General features: G+C 43.5%; 1 protein-coding gene across 3 annotated transcripts in view; it reads right to left on the bottom strand.

Annotated features, from left to right (window-relative positions):
• The window catches only part of CPEB3 (cytoplasmic polyadenylation element binding protein 3), a 74,030-nt gene extending 62,841 nt beyond the window's left edge, over window positions 1-11,189 (bottom strand). For 2 of the 3 annotated variants that reach the window (XM_072131329.1, XM_072131330.1), the window contains exon 1: window positions 10,906-11,188. The gene's annotated coding sequence lies outside the window, so the exon portion shown is untranslated. Of the gene's footprint in view, window positions 1-10,905 lie in introns of all 3 variants that reach the window. The other variant, XM_072131331.1, reaches the window with a different exon arrangement.
• Window positions 11,190-21,643: the final 10,454 nt, after the last annotated feature.

The raw sequence follows: 21,643 nt of genomic DNA, 5'->3' as shown, positions 1-21,643 counted from the left end.
GCCTGCACCCCCTGTATATATACCCGGCATCAGCCTGCACCCCCTGTATTTATACCCGGCATCAGCCTGCCCGCCTGTATTTATACCCAGTATCAGGCTGCACCCCGCCATTTATACCCGGCATCAGCCTGCACCCCTGTATTTATACCCGGCAACAGCCTGCACCCCTGTATTTATACCCGGCAACAGCCTGCACCCCTGTATTTATACCCGGCAACAGCCTGCCCCCCTGTATTTATACCCGGCATCAGCCTGCCCCCCTGTATTTATACCCGGCATCAGCCTGCCCCCCTGTATTTATACCCGGCATCAGCCTGCCCCCCTGTATTTATACCCGGCAACAGCCTGCACCCCTGTATTTATACCCGGCAACAGCCTGCACCCCTGTATTTATACCCGGCATCAGCCTGCACCCCTGTATTTATACCCAGCATCAGCCTGCACCCCTGTATTTATACCCAGCATCAGCCTGCACCCCTGTATTTATACCCAGTATCATGCTGCCCCCTGTATTTATACCCAGCATCAGCCTGCACCCTTGTATTTATACCCAGTATCATGCTGAACCCCTGTATTTATAACCAGAATCAGGCTGCCCCCTGTATTTATACCCAGCATCAGGCTTAACCCCTGTATTTATTTATACCCAGCATCAGGCTTAACCCCTGTATTTATACCCGCCATCAGCCTGCACCCTTGTATTTATACCCAGCATCAGCCTGCACCCTTGTATTTATACCCAGTATCATGCTGAACCCCTGTATTTATAACCAGAATCAGGCTGCCCCCTGTATTTATACCCAGTATCATGCTGCCCCCTGTATTTATACCCAGTATCATGCTGCCCCCTGTATTTATACCCAGTATCATGCTGCCCCCTGTATTTATACCCAGTATCATGCTGCCCCCTGTATTTATACCCAGCATCAGGCTTAACCCCTGTATTTATTTATACCCAGCATCAGGCTGAACCCCTGTATTTATACCCAGTATCATGCTGAACCCCTGTATTTATAACCAGAATCAGGCTGCCCCCTGTATTTATACCCAGTATCATGCTGCCCCCTGTATTTATACCCAGCATCGGGCTGCCCCCTGTATTTATACCCAGTATCATGCTGCCCCCTGTATTTATACCCAGCATCAGCCTGCACCCCTGTATTTATTTATACCCAGCATCAGGCTGAACCCCTGTATTTATACCCGGCATCATGCTGCACTCTTGTATTTATACCCAGCATCAACCTGCACCCTTGTATTTATACCCAGAATCAACCTGCACCCTTATTTATACTAAGCAGTCAAGTTGCACCCCACCATCAGCCTTCACCCGGATAATATATCCTGCACCCGACTATTCATAAAACAAATCCCCTAATCATAAGGCTGCACTCACTATATGCCCTGATGATCAGGCTCATTAAGCTTGTGCACTACTATTAATACCAGTCATCAAACTGAACCCCACTTTTCATCCTTATTAAGGTGCAGTCACAATGGGGCTCATTTACTAAGGGTCTGCAGAGCGCATTTTCGTCGCGTTTCCCGGTGATTTCCGAGTTGTGCCGCATTTGGATTTTGGGGCGCGTGATCGGATTTTGGCGCATCGGCGTCGGATTTCACGCGTGACAAATCAGGGACGATCTGATGAATTCGGACGACGCGCAGGATTTAACATCGGAAATTGGGTCACAAGACACGCACTTACAAGCACCAGGTAGAAGAAGGTGAACTCCGGCGGACCGCGGCGGGGAAGCGACGGATGCAGAAAATCGGGCGCACGAGCTACATGAATCGCGCCGGACTTCATCTTCGTCGGATCGGGGATCGCGACAGGACTGGGTAAGTAAATTTGCCCCAATGTATCTAGAACATCAGATTGCATCCACCAAGCTGCCGCACTCTGTTACAGGGGCGTAACTGGGACCAATAGCAGTTACCTCATAGCAGACTTCTGAATGGGGCCCCTTCTCACTTAAAAATATACATATTACACTCTTATATACACAAACATGTATATACTTATATAGATAAACATACTGTTCTTCCCTCATACATAGGGATATGGGACATACACAGACATATAGTGCCATATACAGACGTACAGCATATATATACATCACATATATGTTATATACATATTATGCTGTACAGGTGCAGGATAACATGTAAATAATGGTGCACATCCTCCATTCTTCAGTGTCAGGTCAGATGAGGGGGCCCCCTGACTCTGCAGGCCCCATAGCAGCTGCTATGGCTGTTAACCCTGCAGCTACACCCCTGCTCTGTTATTTATTCTAATCATCAAAGTGCAGCCCATTCGTTTTCAAATATTCAGACTGTACTCCATTATTGATACCAATCTTCAACCTGCACCCCACTAAAACAGCTGCACATATGTAGGACATATTTAAAAATAGTGACATAAAAATAAAACGCCTAAAAAATTTCTAAAAAAAAAAAAAGAACGTAAAAGTGTTTAGCCCCTAAAGGAAAGGATACCGTGATTATTGAATTTCTGACAAAGGGACTCCCACGGATCCTGTGCACATTACAGTTTTCTTTAAAGGTATTTTGAGTATAGATGATAACTTGCTGATCGGTGGGGTTCTGATGGATCATTAGAACAGGGGTCCGTTGTACCTCATATGAAGGGAGTGGCAGCTCCAGTCACTGTCCAGTACTTTGCACGCCTTTACTTCATCAATCAGCAAGTTATAATATCACTTTTAAACTTGGACCAATCCCTTTAACTGCAACTTAGAGGACATTTACCACCAGGATGAAATAATGTATGCAAATGAGCTTGAAGCCCCTCAGGCTCATTTGCATACAGTCCTTCGTCCTGGTAGTAGATGCTCTTTAAGCCAACACATTCAGAAATAAGGAGGTGGATCTATGATGGAGACTGTAATGTGGAACCTGTTGAACAAATCTTTAACACATGAACTTCGCTCTTGACTGAATTAACGTTCCGCCCCACTTTAGGCTATCAGACCTCCTCATACACATGTATGATCGGCTTGGTCAAAAGTGCATGTAGAATTAAAGGGATGGTCCACAGGATAATTAAAGGGATGGTCCACAGGATAATAAGGTGAATGCTGAGACCCTACCAATCAAGAGAATGCGTCCACAGTGATCCAGAGAAGAAATGTCCCGTTCTCAGTAATAGGTAATGCACCACGTCTAACATGTGTCCAGTTGCTGAGAACAGTCCTCAGGTATCTCAGTTTAGACAGTGATTGTTAGTGCCGGAAATACTTGAGCACTGTGCTCAGCAATTTCCAAAAATCTTATACTACTGAGCCAAGTTTGTATCTGGATTGCAAAGGGTCCTATTTTCGTGATGAATGAAGGTTCAAGCCGTTGGACCCTCATTGATCATCTTGTTATCCCCTATCCTGTATATAAAAAAATGAATTCCAAAAGCTTTATTTAATTGAACAGAATTAGATTAAAGCCTGATCATTCGATCTTGATGTTTGTAGTATAGCTTTATCCCGCATCTATATTGCTGGTTTATATATGCCCTATACTGTGAATGACTTGAAAATGTGGGACAATCCCTGTAATGGTAAGAGCTGGGACCGGGTTTCTCCCGTTTTTCCTCCATAGTGTGTGGATGGGTTTTGTATAGTTTCTATACACTAAAAGCCTCTTTCATTTTCATGTCAACACTATATAATGAAATATACTGAAAAATATTTTAAAAAAAGAACACAAGATTGTAATGGGAAGTGCCATGATGTGCCCGAGCTCCTGCTCCCTGTGTGATAATCAGCAGGACTGGGTATTATTCCTCCTCGCTGGCCTTTAGTTATAGATGAAGGACAGCGAGCAGCAGGGGCTCAGTCCTCTGGGTCTGCAGAGAAGATACAGCAGCGGCGAGGATGAGCTTGTGTGTGAACGCGGCGCTGCAGTACAGCAATGCAGCAGTCTCGCATCAGCTGCTGGCACGATAAACACCGTACCCTGAGGCCCCACAAGTGCTCTATGACAAAGTCCTGCGTAATGAACTCTAGCATATTTGTGCTCTCCACGTAACCTTTGAAATACCTTGGCTAGATATGCAGAGGAATGTTTTATCACTGTGTCTGAAATATATGACACATGACATCCAGCTATGTTTATGCACAGGCATGGACTCTGTGTACCCAGGGATTAAAGGGAGGGAGGACTTCGGAGCGTGATGGCTTTGTTTACATTGGTGGCCATCATGTCACCCCAGGAAGTTTATGTAATATGTCAACAAGCTATAACCCTATATCTATCTGTTATGTATTCTATCATCTATCTTTCAGTTATGTATTCTATCATCTATCGACCTCTCTCTCTCTGCCTATCTATATCCATCAACCCATTTCATATCTTGTCTATCTATCCATCTGATATCTAATCTGTCTAATGTATCATTTATCCAACTATTTATCTAATATGTATTCATTCATCTATTTTATTTCTATCCACCTATACATCCATCCAATTTGTAATGCTACCATCATTCCTTACATAGGTACAGAGGGTACCTATGTAAGCACTGATGGTAGCATTACAAATTGCGGTTATAAAACAAGATGCATTACTGCATGGATCCCATGGGACACGTATCAAAGTTCTCAGGAATTCCAAGATCTCTTCCTTTGATAAGCTCTACACGCATCTATTTTGCTAATCCACTGCACCCCATCATAGACGATTGTACATGCAATTTTACTCCTTCAAAAAATCCCTATGCGGATAAATCTGCATTAGGCTTTTCTTCTCCCTTCATCAGTGTTGGAGAGGTGCCAAACAGACATGTCCTTCCTGTAGCATCTGCCATGCTAGAGGTCATGTGACTGGAGAATTTGTGGCCTATGCTGAATTACTGAGCTCCAGTCACATGACTATGATGGGCAGTGATGGGAAACTTTTCAGAGACTGAGTGCCCAAACTACAACTAAAACCCACTTATTTATTGCATAGTGCCAACAATTTAAAGGGAACCCATCAGCAGAAATTGACCTAATAGACCAATGTTAAGAAAAACACCTAATAGAGAAATGTTGTCAAGCAGCTGAATACCTTCTAGATAATGTTTCTTGCATGACACAGTATGGTGGCATCATCCAGAAAATCAACTTTGAAGTGAGTATAAATTATTTGTATAAAGTCAAGGAGGCGGAGATTTTAACACTGAAGTTAAGCTCTCTCTTCCTCAGAACATTGTCTTCATAGTAATTGACAGTCCCTCACCTAGAGAAATCACTAACCAGAACTCCTGTGCATGATGTCAATCACAGGGGAGGAGGCCTTCTGAGGCAGGGAGAGCTGGACTTCCATGATAAAATCTCTGCCTCCTTGACTTTATACAACCAATTTACATATCACTCCAAAGTTGATTTTGTGGATGATGGAACCATGCAGGGCCATGAAAGAAACATGCCCTGGAAGGTTTAAAGCTGCTAGACAACATACTGGTAGTGGTTTATTAGACCAATTTCTGATGACAGGTTCCCTTTAAGCAGTAACTTATTGCTCTGCCACGACTTTTAGTCGGATCTGTGTCGCTCGGACACCAATACAGTTAAAAAAAGCTGGAGAAATTCAGATTATCATTACGGTTCCCCTCCAGGGCCCCCCAAATGAGAAAAATGGTGGGGCCAGCAGCAGAAGCTCCAAAGATAGAGCAACCCTGTCCACACCTACTAGCTCCTCCTGCGTCTGGCAGCGTAGGATGTGTCACTTAAAAATTGGCCCTGCCTGTCCTGGGCTGTCTTGGACTGCAGCAGAAGTGCCCAAAGATATGGCTCTGAATACCGCCGCTGGCACTCATGCTACACATTCACCACCGCTGCCCTGGAACCTTTCCGCACCAAAATCTGTCACAAAATCCACAGTAACACATGCAGATTCGTTGAAGATCGTCACACAGATTTGGAGGCATGTTTAACTGTTAGCTACACAGATGTGTTCAGACCTGGGGGCGTGTTTACTCACGTTGCGTTTTCATTGCGTTTTGAAACGCATTACAACAGCTGAGGAGAGGCGATTTGCCAAATGACATTACAGTTTACTGTTACACATTTGTTAACTTGATTTGTTAACAAACACACGCAAACACATTGTTAGCACATGCACTATTATCACCACTTACACTTGTAAATGCAAATGTTAACAGTAATGTACTTAGGCAAATCATCTCTTCCCCAACTGCTGTTATGCGTTTCAAAACGCAACTAAAATGCAACGTGTGAATACGGCCTAAGGGTGAAGACACACATGGCGTTTTTGGGCCGTTTTTGGGCCGTTTTTAATAAGTGCGTTTTCAGATCGTTAAAAACGCATGCGTTAAAAAACGCATCCGTTTTTTAAAAACGCATGCGTTTTTTGAAACCGCATGCGTTTTTGTCCGTTTTTCCGAAATTGCGCAATGAAAAACGGACAAAACGCATGCGTTTTCAAAAAACGGATGCGTTTTTAAAAAACGGATGCGTTTTTTAACGCATGCGTTTTTAACGATCTGAAAACGCACTTAGTAAAAACGGCCCCAAAACGGCCCAAAAACGCCATGTGTGTCTTCACCCTAAGCATTTTTGATTGGGAACAAGCACCATGTGTTAAGGTGCTAAGGGTGGTGGCACATGTGGCGTTTTGAACCCGTTCTTAAGCAGCCCACTAAAAAACGCATGCGTTTTATTTAAACGCATCAGTTTTTGAACGTTTTTCCCAATTATCTCAATTAAGATAATGGGAAAACGGTAAAAAAACTGATGAGATTTCAAAAACGCATGCGATTTTTTAATAGACTACCTAAAAACGGGTTCAAAACACCACGTGTACCACCACCCTAAGGGTGAAGACACACATGGCGTTTTTGGGCCGTTTTTGGGCCGTTTTTACTAAGTGCGTTTTCAGATTGTTAAAAACGCATGCGTTAAAAAACGCATCCGTTTTTTTAAAACGCATGCGTTTTTTGAAACCGCATGCGTTTTTGTCCGTTTTTCATTGCGCAATTTCGGAAAAACGGACAAAAACGCATGCGTTTTCAAAAACCGCATGCGTTTTTAAAAACGGATGCGTTTTTTAACGCATGCGTTTTTAACGATCTGAAAACGCACTAAGTAAAAACGGCCCAAAAACGGCCCAAAAACGCCATGTGTGTCTTCACCCTAAGGTGTTGCTCATCCCCCATCACAAGCATTTAGGTCGCATCTGCCCTTGAATTGCATTTTTGAACGCAAGACAAACACAGTTTGTAAACACAGCCTGACCACATACAATTTGGTCTAGCAGCTCTTCTTTTCTGAGCGTGGCGCTAAACTTAATCTAAGAACTACTATATGGATGAGATCCGTGCATTATAAATATGCAGCAATTCCAATAAGTCAGATAGTGGCCAGTTCCTTCGGGTGCCGTATTATGCAGATATGTTCACTTAGGCCAATTCCATAAGCATATTACCAGGAGTAACAGACCAGCCATTTTGGGACCCAAAAACGTGCCTGCAATACACACTAAGGCTACATTCCCACTGCCGTGAGCCCGCCGCACCGTAGCACGGCGGGCACACGGCAGCGCGGGAGAGGAGGTGAGCGCAGCTCAACCCGCCCCTCTCCATAGCGATGTGTGGCCTCGGCACCGTAATACGTAGGGCGCCGCAAGCCCATAGAAGTGTATGGGGGACGTGTATACGTCCCCCATACTGTAGTGTGAATGTAGCCTAAGGCTACATTCACACGGACGTATGAAAACGGCCGTATCCGTACCGTACCGTTTACATACGGCCACATTCATTTCAATGGACAATACGTCTGACCATTTATATTGCCGTTGTTAACTCCGTTCCGTACCGTACTGTATACAAGCCGTATAAAAATATAGAGCATGTCCTATTTTCTCCCGTATTTCAGTTCCGTATGCCCTAGAAGTCTATGGGGACGTATAAAATACGGGTTACATACGTGCTGCATACGGATGAAAAACGTCACGTATATACGGCCCGTAAATACGGGACTGGAGAAATCATACGGTCGTGTGAATGTAGGCTTAGCATGGTTTCCCATGTGGCCTTTTTGTCACATTTTTAAAAGCATCCAAAACGCAAGCAGAAGGGGGTTGGCCCAGACCCCCTTCCATTTGTATTTTCGGATGCATTAAAAAAAGCACATTGAAACCCGTCCTAAGGCCGGTGACACACGTGACGTTTTGTTGTGTTTTAAAAAAACGCATCATATTCGCATATTGCCTTTTTCAATGGGTTTTTGGTTAAAGTGTCTTAACTTGACGTTTTTGTCACCAGCATTTTTTTGTCTGCGTTTTTAAGGTGCGTTTTCATTGCATTTTTCAAAGCGGTTGTGTTTTTGAAAATGCAGTGGGTGCGGCTTTGTCTGCGTTTGCGTTTTCAAACGCAGACAAAGCGGTGCGTGTGGCAGCGGTCTAAGTCTTAGGGTGAAGACACACATGGCGTTTTTGGGCCGTTTTTACTAAGTGCGTTTTCAGATCGTTAAAAACGCATGCGTTTTTTGAAAACGCATGCGTTTTTTGAAAACGCATGCGTTTTTGTCAGTTTTTCATTGCGCAATTTTGTAAAAACTGACAAAAACGGATGCGTTTTTTAACGCATGCGTTTTTAACGATCTGAAAACGCAATTAGTAAAAACGGCCCAAAAACGGCCCAAAAATGCCATGTGTGTCTTCACCCTTAGGCCCCTTCCACAATTGTGAGTGTGATGCACTAAACTCACATCACACTCGCAGCGAGAGATGCCTGAATGCTGCAAATCGGAACTGAACTCGGCATGTCAGTTTAGTTCCGGTTTGCAGCGTTTAGGCCAGGGGATCCAGGCAGCAAGCGTGGAAGGGGCCTTATGAAGTTAGTGGATTGTTGTATCTGTTGCAGTATTCCTAAATTTATCTTTCCAAGACAAATTTTTTTTTGTTTTGGGCCTTTTTAGGTGCAAAGCGAAGTACAATTGACCCCCATGCTTAGTTTCATACATGCACCTAAAAAGTTGCCAAAAAAAAAAATCAAAACACCCGCAAATCAGAAACAAAGATAAAAAACACTTCAGCCAACTTTAAAAAGTCGCAAAAGATGACAAATGATACATGTGCCCCATAGTCTACTAATACTTCCACCTAAATGTAAAGACTCCCCTATAGGATGTCTCCACCAGATCACTCACGATTAGAAATGAGCAGATCTGATGGTTGGGTTGGGTTTGGCTGCCTGACTTGGCCATTTTGGGGGAGCCCCTCTGGCCAATTATAGCCGTAGATATTTGTTAGGGGTGTCAATTTTCCGTTTGCATAAGAGATTATTGGAAACTATGAATCGTTGTGCGGCCTTGGCCTTATATCTGACCCCACTATCAATTTTTCATACTGTAGACTTATCCTCGGGCGCCACAACCTATACAGTGGACGAAACAAGTAGAAAAAGTCTCCATCCATTGTATATTGGTCCTATTTTGGCCAATAAGAGCTGTGATCTATATGCGGTAAAGGGCTATTCTGCTCTATCTTGATACCAGAACAGGTCATGGGTAGGTACAGGTAGGAGTTTTGGTCTCATCAGTACCAAAATCTGATCACGGGCAGAAACCCCTTTAGAATGACCTTCCACATGCAGAACAACATTTGGCTGTTTATTAGGCAGCACACTTGGTTGCCATATATTCAGTTTTGGATGTCACTATGGCTTTAGTTAAACCTACACCCCTGGGGTTTCTCGTAAAATGGCAGCCCACTTCTTCAAGGAATCTGTAAGTCACAGACATGCGGGGAGCCTAAAATTTGTCTAAATCATGATGTGCCTTTCAAGCAACTTCCTTGAGGCCGCATTCAGATGATGCGTTTTTTTGTTATGTTTTTGACAAATTCCAAAGGCTTCAGCCACAGTTGTGACCACAGTTCAAGCCTTTGGAATGCGTTGAAAACGCAGCAAAATCAGCAACGCAATGCATCGTGTGAATGTAGCCTGAAGAAATCTGCTCCCACTTTGTGTAGGAGACCCAACAGGTGAGTTGAAAAAAATAAATTGCTAATTATTGCCAAACATAGGCACATTTTGTGATCTGTGTGTTGGTGGTCACTTTAAAGAGGTATAGAAGCTCCAGTATCTTTGCACAATTACCAAATTAAATGGTTCCTACAGCCATCCCCTATTGTGGGGGCAAGACTTCACGTGAATACATTTGCTTTTAGAAACGCAATGCAAGTGTAGCAAGGGGGATCTTGTCCCAATCACAAATGTGATTTTCTCGTTCCCACAAGCGTTTATGTCCTGCTCCTCCGAGACCAGGACGAGCTGCTAAACGCAATTGAAATGTAGTGTGTGAACGCTTCCTAATCGGGTAGTAGTTTACAAATAAAAATACTATAGTTAAATTTCATTTTCTGGGTGGATAGTCGCTTTAAAAGGGTATATAGGCACTGACGCATGAATGATTGCTATTTACTACTGTATATTTGGAGCTATAATTGGGATGCCGGCATTGGATTGGATCATTTAACCAGTTAAAGTTAAGTCGCTATAATACGTCCGTGTTACGGCGGCGGATAACCGTTCCAATTGTGAGACTCCATTGACCATTATTTTGGCACGGCTGATACGTAAGGATCGCTAGCGTTTACTGTCCCGGCTATATCTAGGATAACGAATCAATTACCAATCAGTCCACTAATTATCAAGCAAAACTAATTTACATTTCTCTTCAAGGTCAAGACCTACATGTCCTATGAAGCCTATAGCACATCGGACAACTTTTCCCCTGCCTCAGAGCCCTGCTCCATGCATCCCCCTCCTATAATACACAGCCCGTGCAGCTGCTGCCCATATATCACATACTAATTAATGCAGTCTCATTAGTCAACATAATGACGAATGGAAAAGAGAGATCTGGATTGGCACATCGTTACCTTATTTGTGATCGCGCGGGGGGAGGGGGGAGATCGATAAGACAATTCTTGGTGGTGTCCTTGTTTCGTTTTGCTTCTAGCTGGCGAGCGACCTGATCGCCAAGAGCACTTTGACAACTGGCTGGTTAGTGCGCAGGCGCCCGCGCTGGCTCATGGGAGATGTAGTCTTTCTCAGCACAGGCGCATGAAGACTGCAGTGTCAGTACAGTAGTAAGCCGGGTGCCCCACCGACACCTCCTTAGCAGATGACACATAGGGCAAGGCAGGCGAAATGCACGGAACAATGACACCAAAGAACCTGCAGCCGTCATAGTATATATGCATAGTGAGGTCATCGGTATCATGTGACGTAATGACAAGAGGTTTAGCCATAATAACAGATATTCAGAACCCATTAAATCACTTCCTTCATTTTTTTTTTTTTACTAGTACAAAAAAGCAGTTTTTACTGTTATTTGCTGCAGGTGCTATACATTTAATACTTACATAATGTCTGTGGTATATATTTAGCCAGCTCAGAAGTAGTTTAAAGAGAACCCGTCATGCAAAATAACCCCCCTAAAATAAATATATTTTCATAAACTGCCATTAGAGAGCATTGCCTCTATCCCTTCATTGTCCCTCTAAATGCCTGTAAACCTAAGCAATGAGGTCCTAAAGCTGTATGCAAATGATCTATGAAATGTCCAATGAAGCATTAGCATATTCAAGCTGTCCACTCTATTCATGAGAGGGAGGCACAGCCACACCCCCAGTGCATGACTGACAGCCTGTATAATGATGTGAGGCTGTATAATGATGTGCTTCCTGGTGCTGGTGGCCACGCCCCCTGCAGCCTGTGTGTGCATGTGTGTGTGTTTAGGAGAGATACAGCAGCTCCAGGCAGCCATGTTACAGCAGAACATGTCAGATTCATGTGTAGCTGATGTCTGTGTCTCTCACCTGTATATTAGGAGGATGCAGCATGTCAGCAGATGCAGCACACACTAGCCATGCTTTACTATACATTACACACAGACATGAGCAGGGGGAGGGGTAACAGGGGTGACATCACTGCCTCTGACCATGTGACCAGCCTCATTTACATGATAAAGAATAGATGATTTTACAATGATTAATGTATGAATTGACTAGATAAAGGCTGGGATGGGATCCTTGTGAGCTGCTCCAACAGGTAGAGGTGACAGGACTAGTGGCAGAGACCTGATGACAGGTGTCCTTTAAAGCCCAAGGGACCCCATTAAAAAATCTATTACAGGGCCCCCCAACTAGAATGTGCAATTAATATAGCGCATGAGGCTCAGAGAACATTAGCAACCTCCCTCATAGTGTGCCTAAGGAAGAAGACACACATGGCGTTTTTGGGCCGTTTTTAGTTAAAAAAACGCGTGCGTTTTTGGCAGGTTTGACCAATTATCTTAATTCAAACTGGTCAAAAACGCATGCGCAACGCAACTAAAAACGCCACGTGTGTCTTCACCCTAAGGCCGGCGCCACACGTAGCGCTTTGTTTGCGCTTGCAAACGCAAGCAAAGTCAAGCCTCCGCCCGATCGCATCAGCATTTCTATGGAAACGCCTGCGATCGGGAACGAGCCGCCGGTGTTTCGCGTTAAATTAACACAAAACACCGGTGGCTCGTTCCTGATCACAGGCGTTTCCATAGAAACGCCAATGCGATCGGGCCAAGGCCCGCCCCGGTGGGCGCGACTTTGTTTGCGTTTGCAAGCGCAGACAAAGCGCCACGTGTGGCGCCGGTCTAAGGGTGATGCCACACGTGGCGTTTCGAACTCGTTTTTGGGCCATTTTTAAGCAGTCCGTTTAAAAACGCATGTGTTTTTTGAAAACGCATCCGTCTTTGACAGGTTTTACCAATTATCTTAATTAAAACTAGTCAAAAACGGATGCGTTTTCAAAAAACACATGCGTTTTTAAACGGACTGCTCAAAAGCAGGTTCAAAACGCCACGTCTTAACCCTAAGCGCGCTTTCATGCGATACGTTTTTTGATGCGTTTATGAAGCATTCCAAAGGCTTCAGCCTTGATCACATTGAGGTTACATTGCGTTTAAGCAAATGCAGTAGAAACACAATGGGGGACATTTACTATGGTGTTTCCGCCAGTTCTGTGGTGCTTTCACCGCATCTTATGCTCTCCTACCTATTTATTAGCTGTCGGGGACAGAAAAAATTACTTTATCCGCCTGCTCCGACTCTTCTCCGAAAAGGGGCGTGGCTTTGGCGGAGTGGAAACTCAGACACAATTAATATGTGTCACAGCCATTTTTGGACGCTGTAAACTGGCGCAAAGTAGACCAAAAGAAATTTGGTCTAGCAGGGATACAAAACAGTGCTATTGCACTGTTGCCTGTTCTCTGACTGTTGCACACATTTCTGGTTCTCGGGACAGATTTTGGTCCCAGGGACAGAAAATGGTCTCGGCGCCAGATATTTATCTGCACAGCTCTACAATATTAAATCTGTGTCTTCTTACCGAGAGCAGGTCGGTAACAAAGCCAATGCAGACACCGACACTTTATGTAAATGTCCCCCAATGTAACCTCAGCATGTAATCAAGACTGAAGCCTCTGGAATGCGTCAAAAATGCATCAAAAAATGTGACGCAAAGCATTGTGTGAAAGCGCCCTTACACACACCCCAACAGCTCCTTACACTGTGCCACTCCCCAGTCCCCCCTCATATTGTGCCACCCCAAAGTTCCTTCTCATATTGTTAACATGGCTGAGGCCAGCGGCACAGGTGGCGTTTTGAGCCCGTTTTTGGGCCGTTTTTAATCAATCTGTTAACCCCTTAACGACTTGGCCTTTTTTAGTTTTTTCACTTCCATTTTTCACTCACCAACTTCAAAAATCTATAACTTTTTTATTTTTCCACATAAAGAGCTGTGTTATGGCTTATTTTCTGCGTAACAAATTGCACTTCATAGTGACGGTATTTAATATTCTATGGCGTGTACTGGGAAGCGGGAAAAAAATTCCAAATGCAGTGAAAATGGTGAAAAAACACATTTGTGACGTTTTCTTGTGGGCTTGGATTTTACAGCTTTCACTCTGTGTCCCAAATGACATGTCTACTTTATTCTTTGGGTCGGTACGATCATGTGGATACCAAATTTGTATAGGTTTTATAATGTTTTCATACATTTAAAAAAATTAAAACTTCCTGTACAAAATATTTTTTTTTATTTTGCCATCTTCTGGGGCCAATAACTTTTTCATACTTTGGTGTACGGAGCTGTGGATAGTGTCATTTTTTGCGAATTTTGATGCTGTTTTCATTACTATAATTTTTGGGACTGTGCGACCTTTTGATCACTTTTTATTAATTTTTTTATATTTTTCAAAATGGCAAAAAAATGCCATTTTCGACTTTGGACGCTATTTTCCGTTACGGGGTTAAATATAGTGAAAAAACATTATCATATTTTGATAGATCGGGCATTTTCGGACGCGGCGATACCTAATGTGTTTATGATTTTTACTGTTTATTTATTTTTATATGAGTTCTAGGGAAAGGGGGGTGATTTGAATTTTTAGGTTTTTTTATTATAATTTTTTTTTTTTAAACTTTTTTTTATTTTTACTTTTACTATTTTTCAGACTCCCTAGGGTACTCTAACCCTAGGTCAGTGGTGGCGAACCTATGGCACTGGTGCCAGAGGTGGCACTCAGAGCCCTTTCTGTGGGCACCCAGGGCTTCATGCCAACAGAGAGTTTTCCAGGCAGGACTCAAAGCTTTCTCCTGTGGTCCAAGGCAGAAGAGGATGTGGCATGCTCAGTGCCATTTTAAAGCAATATCCTTTGTTGCCAGGACTACAGGAGAGGCGAGAAGGTGTGGATAGATATGGGCTATCGTTGGGGCTCCTGCTCTGGGTCCCCTGATTCTTTCTCTTCAGTGGATCCTGGAGGGAATCAAAATTTCTCCATTACCTTACTATTGTATTGGTGAACTCAGGAAAATGAGATACAGCAGGGATCAATAAGTTACTACTTAAATTGTCATGTTGGCACTTTCTGACATGTAAATGGGTATTGGTTGTAGTTTGGGCACTCTGTCTCCAAAAGGTTCGCCATCACTGCCCTAGGTAGTCTGATCGATCCTATCATATACTGCCATACTACTGTATGGCAGTATATGTGGATTTTACTCCCCATGCATTACAATGTGCAATTAGCACATTGTAATGCATGGGTTAAAACGAAGTAGCCTCGGGTGTTCGGAACACCCGAGGTTACCATGGCGACGGATCGCCGCTCCCCGTGACGTCATCGGGGAGCAGCGATCCACAACAAGATGGCGGCGCCCATGCGGCGCCATCTCTTTGAAGCCGCCGGCAGCATTGCCGGCGGCGATCGCGGAGAAAACACCCGCGATCGGTGCTAGCACCGATCGCGGGTGTTACCGGTAAGCCTTTGCTGCAATATGCAGCAAAGACTTACCGGCTATGGAGAGGGCTCGGCCCGCGAGCCCTCTCCATGCACCGGGACCCGGCGCGCGCCGTACTAGTACGGCGCGCGTCGGGAAGGGGTTAAAAAATGCATCCGTTTTTTTAAAACGCATCTGTTTTAATCAAGATAATTGGTGAAGCCGGTCAAAAACTGATGCATTTTCCAAAAAATGCACGCATATTTTAACGGATTGCTTAAAAACAGCCCAAAAACGCCACATGTGCCGCCGGCCTAAAACATGTGCGTTAACGGTGGCGTCAAAACTCTCTTCAGCTGTTTCTGTTCAACGTTTTAAAACGCACGTGCTAACGCCACGTGTGAACGCACCCTCTCAGGAACTATAATGTTAAGAATCTGTATCATTCAGGTCAGGTGCACTGATAAAAAAAAATATGAGCTAAATTTATGTGGAGAAGCGATCCATTAAAAACACATGTACACCCAGCTGATCCACACCTGCCAGTTTTATGGGAGTGGAGGAAGAATAGCTGTCAGCTGGAGGAGAGTTGTCCAGCTGCTGCTGGAGATAAATGGCCGCCTCACCTCGATGCTTGTAAATCCTCACACTTCCAGGTAGGGTTCATGATGTCATATCCACACGCTGTGTATACAATGGATTGGCCTTGCTCCACAATAGCCACGTGGCAGATTGCTTACAGCACTGATCAGATAAGACCTTATTGTTCAGTGAGTTGACTTACTTGCAGTGTTTGTATGTGCAAGTCTTCAGCCATGGTTCATTTGTCTGCATGACGTATGTTGTGCTAAAGTCTTAAGGTCTAGTATACACTAGGAAAACCTTAACCCTAACCTAACTTTTACTGATAATATATTGTATCTAAAGTCAATCAATAAACAAAAAATTAAGATTTTCACTTATCTCATGTAAGTTTATCATCATGACATACCATGATCGCATACATAAGGAACATACCATATATACTCGAGTATAAGCCTAGATTTTCAGCACAAAAAAATGTGCTTAAACCCCAAACTCGGCTTATACTCGAGTAAAAAAAAAGGTTTTACCAAGGTTTTTATGGTAAAATTAGGGGCCTCGGCTTACACTTGGGTCGGCTTATACTCGAGTATATATGGTATATAGGATACAATTGTATGATTGAAGACAGCAGTCAGACATCAAATTAATCAATAGTATAACACATGTACATGGGAAGTAACACTTTCTACTAAAAATGTTTATACTGCACATAAAAAGTGGAGGAGAATCTGTTCCATAGATCCATAGATACTATAGATAAGTCCTGACCTGTATTGATGCACATAAAGCACTATTGGTGAGATAGAAACTTAATACATAGCCCTAGCAGTCTATAGCTAGAAGCACACGACCGTGAATCATGAACTGTGTGGTGGCTGGTTTTCACAGACTGACCACAGTACTCCAAACTTAATAGTGAGATATGATGCAAGGAGTCCCTTCTTCTTCTTATAAAGTGCCAAACTGTAATCACAATTACAGTTTAATGTTCCTGTTCTGTTGGGACTCCATGCATCATACATCACTATGATGCTCGGAGTCACGTCCTCTGCACTGTGCTCCGTCTGTAAAAAAAATACACAGAGATAGTTGTGTGCTTCTAGCCTATGTCTGTGGGTGCCGTCACACATACTGCTAACGCTGCGTTTACTGGCAATCACACATGCCTTTCTATGGAAACGCAAACGATTGGTAACCAGAACCCTGTGCCTTGCATTAAAACAATGGGTTCTGATTACCAATTCATAGAAACGCATATGCTATCAGGCCGAGGCCCGTCGCTGTACACCAGCGCCACGGTACATGTGACCGCACCCTAAATCTCTCCTGTCTCTCCCTTCCCTCTCCATGGACTCCTATTTACTCTGATGCTGTGTAGCTGTAGTTCATCTTGCACTGCTAAAATGGATTCAGGAACTCTCCGAGTGATAGGATGAAAAGACAAGACAGACTTGACATGCCAGACTTTCTGGACCGAACTTACAAGTGCTGAACTGAACGGACGTGCTAAGTTCAGTTGAGAAGTTCATGGTAAATCCATCACGGAGCGAGTTTCTTGAAACTACCTCGCTTGTAGGCAACCGTCCTTGGACTCACTTGTGCCACTAATCTAGGCAAAGGCTGTAATAAGTAATTCACTGCAATCAAATGTAAACACTTCATCTGTGTCAACGAACAATCATTGCTTTCTTGATTACTGATAGTTACAAGGTGTTTTCTGTGGTGATATAAAGGAGACCGCAGAGTAAATCCAAGCCTTTTGTCCTCCATACAGGTTAGCAGGACTGATGTGAAGCTAAGTACTGAGTTCTCAAGTGTTAGCAGATAAGTGGAGATAACAAGTCCTCCTTGTACCAGGACTGAGCAATGCACAATAGTAGAGGTGTATTACCACCATGTATTGTGCCATGGTTCCCAATTATAAGAGAGCTGGTAGCCAATCCTTTGTCTCTCTATAGACCTCTGTGGTAGTCGTCATCCTTCAAGCCACCCCTAACTCATTTATGTCTGACTCTTCTGGCAAACTTTATCCCAGCTGGGAAGGTCAGCAGGGGAACATGCAGTATTTTTATCAAAAAACGTCTATTCTGCCATTAAAAAATAATTATATACGCATAACTTTTGAAAAATGTTAACAGCTGCAGTTGAAAATTTGGCTAACATCTTTGCTCCTTCCCCCTTAAAGGAAACCTACCACTTGAAGTGGCAGGTTTCTGATGGAAATACCGGGCACAAGCTCAGGGTGAGCTGGAGCCGGAGCTTATTTTTGTTAGTGTTTTAAACCGCGGTATCGCGGTTTAAAACACTTTTTAAACTTTATAGCCGGCGCAGGGAGGTACGCGCTCGGCGCGTACCTCCCTGCGCCGGCTATAAAGTTTAAAACAAAAAGTTTTAACAAAAATAAGCTCCGGCACCAGCTCACCCTGAGCTGGTGCCCGGTATTTCCATCTGAAACCTGCCACTTCAAGTGGTAGGTTTCCTTTAATCTGTTTTACAAAAAAATAAGACTGGAGACCCCCATAGCAGACAACTGCTAATGTTGGAGACCCCCTAGCAGACTGGAGAAACTGGAGAAACTCTAAGAAGCCAAAAAATTACTCTCTTTTCTGGCTTCTATCCTCCTGCTCCCCCGGGCCGCTGCTCTGCATCCTGAAGCCAGCACTTGCAACCAACGCGAGGAGTCTGGACAGAGTTGATTGGCAGGAGTGGAGCCTGGAGGGGTGAGAACATCTCAACTGCACTCACCGCTACCCAATTATGGACTCTTCACTGTCCACTACCGAAATAAGGCACTTGGAAGGAATGGCTGCACTCATCTGAGGGTGCTTTCACACATTAATTTTACATGACTATTTTGGTGGAGGTGGAGTCGTGGTTAGACAAATTGAGAAGTCCGAGTTAGAGTCAGAAGTATGGTTTAAAGGGGTTTTCCAACAAAAGAAAATTCTCACATTTCAATCCCCTGGTGATTTTAACACAATAAAGATCATTTTAAGAACTTACTTTACAATTTTACTCAGTTATATTGCTGTTTTAGCTCCAATCCCTCCCTAGGCTGCTCAGTGTAAAATTACAGAGTGTGGGCGGGGCATCACTAAGCAGACACATTATGACCCATCTAGTTTTGTGGGGTGACAATGTGGTTACATTATCAGGGTAGAAGGTGTATATGCACTTTCATCTGGCCGCTGACATTGTACTAACACACAGACACATAGACAGAGAGATGAGACAGATCAGAGATGCATGAGATTACACAGAGGCTGACAGACAGAGACTGACAGACTTTTACACTGTTACACTATGAGGTCTGCTACATCTCACAGATATGTGCCTGCCTCCCCCTTTCCCCGGATCACTTATCTCCTTGTAGTTTTTCAGCTTTCTCTGCTCACAATCTCCTAGTAGGAAGTGATCAGTGAGTGTCTCTTAGCTCCGTGCAGGGGGCGCGGCTACAGGCTCAGAGCAGAGAGACACAGAAATCTAATCTGCACAATCTCATCAAAGATGGCCACCACCCAACCCTAAGTCAGAAGTTACAGGGTTGTGTCTAGGGGCAACTGAAATTGTGTACACCAGGACTGATAGAGACAGGTTGGACTTATATCTGTGAATAGCTGTATTTTTGTTAATAACAGTAAATTAGAGAATGTGTTATTTTGTTATCCTGAGTACACATAAGAAATTGGTCTTTGTGTGAATACCCCTTTATGGGGCTTGATCTCTTCAGTTCAGTTGCATGCATCCAGACCCAGTTCACATGAAGCTATGATATTTCGACTCTCCGAAGGGGAACTCAGAGCGAGACTTCTTCAACATATGCAGTGTCTGAAAACTAAGGGGGTGATTTATCTTTATTGTGGAACTTTTTTCAGGAGTTTAGGCTAGTTTAATTTATTAAAGCATGTGTTAAATCTTGCTTTTTTTGTGTTTTATCTGCAACCTTTAAAAATTTTTAGTGACTTCGCACTCTACACCAGCAATGGAGTGGAGTGGTTTTTGCACAAAAAAGTTGTGACTCTTTTTGTAAGGCACTTTCTTGTTATCCAATTAATAAAATTTTGTTGAAACAAAAAAACTGTGCTGCTTTTTGTTTTAATAAAGTTTTTATTTGGTTTTTATTTTTCACAAGAAGAAGACCATACAACAAAGATGGGGATACCTCATCCCCTTCAACATTGAAAACAAAACATACTGGTGCTCATTTACTAAGGGGCCGAATCGGCGGGTTTCCCGAATATTACCGTTTTGTGCCATTTGTCCCTGAATCGCCCAAGGTTTTTGGCGCACGTGATCGGATTGTGTCGCATCGGCACCGACTTGCATGCGATGTAAATCGGGGGCGTGGCCGTCGGAAAAACCCAACGGATTCGGAAAACTGCGGTATTTAAAAAAGAATTTGTGTCGCAAGATCAGCACTTACATGCAACAGGAAGAAAAAGGTGAACTCCGGTAGACCTCGGTGCAGCAGCAACACCTGCTGGATATTGGGCACACGACCTTAGTGAATCTCGGCAACGCGCCACGGGATTCGCGAATGGACCGGGAAAGTAAATATGCCCCACTATGTTGACAAACATTTCAACACGGTGCTGAGTCTTACAAGTAGGGGATATAGAGCGGAGCAGAATATAAAGAATAGGGCGTGTTGTATATTAAACCCGTCTCAACTCATGGCACTCTCAATGGGCCCAAGGTGCCTTTCAGGTTCTCCAAAAAGTACCACTGGGTGAGGGTTGCATCATTGTTGTGATTTCTCTTGCATTTAAATAAACAACAACCCATTTCCTCCATAATCCATGAAGTAAATCAGTAGCTTTCTCCTGACATTTAGGACAGGATATTTTCCTATCTGGTGACCTTTTCAGTCACCATATTTCTTAGCGCATATAAAAGGAGGATATGTTAGGACACTTTGTTACGTTGTGTCCCCTAGTATTTGGAAATCAAATGAGTTGTTGGGTATCTCCCTGCTTACATCACGTAATTTTGTCATGATTACATCCCTCACCTGACCAGATTGTATGAACTGGTCAGTGCCCAAGTCAAATTGTTGGGCTAGTTCTTCCATTGTCAACCAGCGAGGCTCAGAGCCATGTAGTCTCCATTTATGGAACAATCTATTACTCAGACCCCGTAGGAAAGCAGGGTTGGTCCAAATGTTTTGAAACTGTAAAAGACAAACCAAACCTTTTTCTTAGGATTCTCCAGGTTGCTATAGTATCTTTACATATAATTGAACTTTTACGGTCGTGTGGCACCTGCGGTAATGGTGAGTGTAGTGGCACTGTTGGATTTGTTGGATTGTAAGGGGAACAGAATGCTTCTTCTAACTCACAGTCGGAATAGGAATTGGTCTTATGTGTCCCGTCAAATATGTGTCCGGTCATACAATCCAGGTTATATGTTCGTATGCATGGTAGTCCCATACCCCCCATTTCTTTTGTCATGATCAATTTCTCCCAATTTCTCCCGTGCCACAGGAAACACGAGAACGCAGCGTTCATTTTCAACACACCCACATGTCTAAGGAGAATTGGGACAGTCTGCATTTGATATAATAGTTTCGATACATTAACTGTTAAGATTTTGATAGCCATGTGACAATTCACGGACTTTAATGTCTGGATTCCAATGTTAAATAAGGCGTAAATAACTAGGATAACATGATAACTCAGGTGCGGCGAATCTTGCAGGGAGGGAAACTTAGGAACAAGAAAAGTGCAAATCCACAAAAAAACTTCAAAAATTATTTAAAAAAAGCCTAAGA

This window comes from Engystomops pustulosus, chromosome 11, assembly GCF_040894005.1.
Source record: "Engystomops pustulosus chromosome 11, aEngPut4.maternal, whole genome shotgun sequence".
NCBI classification, from domain to species: domain Eukaryota; kingdom Metazoa; phylum Chordata; class Amphibia; order Anura; family Leptodactylidae; genus Engystomops; species Engystomops pustulosus.
Note: the sequence above shows the minus strand (reverse complement) of the source record. Positions and strands in the feature narration are given on the sequence as shown.